A 1,453-nucleotide genomic window follows, 5' to 3' on the forward strand; every position below is an offset into this window, starting at 1 on the left:
TTCTCCATCCATTCATGTACCTTCCACATTTCCTCTTTATCAGTTAACACCCTTCCTTGGTGATTCCCTCCAAATTTCTACCACTACTTCTTTAAACTTTTCTTCCTTTTATGATTTTGCCTATCCCTCACTTCATCCACTTTTCCTTATTCCATTACCCTCACCTAACACTTCTATATCTCAACCACCTCAGTTGGTTAGTGATTGTGACGGGTTTGATAATTAGATTTCCAGAAGAAGGGGATGGAGTTCGGATGATTCCCTTACAGGACCTCAGATTAATTGGCCAGTAATTCCAAGAGAATAGACAGTTGCCAGTCAAGCTTATTAGAACTATGTTCATTTTGCTCAGCAGTATTCACAGTCTGCAGATCCTTAAGTGAGATTAACTGCTCACTTTGCTTGGTACTTGGCGTATATGCATAGGCACTCTCATAATGATTCCAAGCCTATTCCAAAGTTGTGCATGAATGTCAATGTGAGCATTGATTCCCAGCAGCTGGATATATTGTATTTTCATACCCTTTGTTTACCTAGCAGATACCTTGTCCTGTTGGAAAGGATGTGTTGTCTTCTGTTTTTTCAAAATCCTCCCAAAACCTTTGTAGATGAATCCTTGTCTATGGATCGTTTTCGACAACATCAATCTTTCAAGAGGGATCATCTTCATTGATACCTTTCCAATGTATGGTGGATGCTTTTTAATGAAAATCTCTCTTTTTGGAGGAGTCATTCAGATGGTTGTGTTGTGTGTAGTGTTTGTATTGTGAGTTCATTTATGTAAAACGAACGTGGTGATTTCCTATTGGATTGGATTTCGTGCAAACTACATTTTGGAGAATTGTGGTGTTGAGGTCGTGGTTGCAGAGTTGAACCTGATGCTGATGAAGACGAAGAAAACTTTTATATCCTTTACAAATTTGTTGTGATTTTTAGTTTGATAAGAAGTGTTACTGTATATAGGGGTTTCCTTTCTTTGTATTTTTATATCAGATACAGGTTATAAGTTGGGGTCGTGTTGGATGGATTCTTTTTGAAGAGATATTGAAGATTAAAGTTGAGCTTTTTACATGAACTTGTATTCCCTTTTTCTTGGGTCGCGAGGACGCTTCCTTATTAAGTGTGGGGATATGTTGAGTGTTGAAATGACTTGTTTTTTGGCTGATTTTTGTTGTTTTTGAGAGCTGAATGGTTGATTTTATGAGATGATTGATTGGTTTGGAAGTGGTTTGAGAGTGTTTTGGATGATATTGATTGTGTTTTGGAAGTTCATGATGTTTATCAGTGGAGATATGTGGTTCTGTGATGTTCTGATAGGTTCTGATTGGTTCTGTATACCTTCTGTTTTGTTCTGTTTTGGTCTGTTTTGTTCTGATTGTCTTCTGTAAGGAGGGATTGATTATTGATTGATGAAGATTGAGATCTTGTGAAAGTTTATTGAATGGTTTGTGAG

At 37.2% G+C, this 1,453-nt stretch overlaps 1 non-coding gene across 1 annotated transcript; it reads left to right on the forward strand.

Moving 5' to 3' along the window:
• The first annotated feature begins 1,010 nt into the window (after positions 1-1,010).
• Positions 1,011-1,079, forward strand: LOC148018647 (small nucleolar RNA SNORD36). Its single transcript, XR_015687798.1, has one exon. It is a non-coding gene; the product is annotated as a small nucleolar RNA SNORD36 (small nucleolar RNA).
• The last annotated feature ends 374 nt before the right edge of the window (positions 1,080-1,453 follow it).

The sequence above is a fragment of the Lygodium microphyllum genome, chromosome 21 (assembly GCF_053477565.2).
Source record: "Lygodium microphyllum isolate KBCC chromosome 21, Lygodium_microphyllum_v1.1.10, whole genome shotgun sequence".
In the NCBI taxonomy this organism is placed as follows: domain Eukaryota; kingdom Viridiplantae; phylum Streptophyta; class Polypodiopsida; order Schizaeales; family Lygodiaceae; genus Lygodium; species Lygodium microphyllum.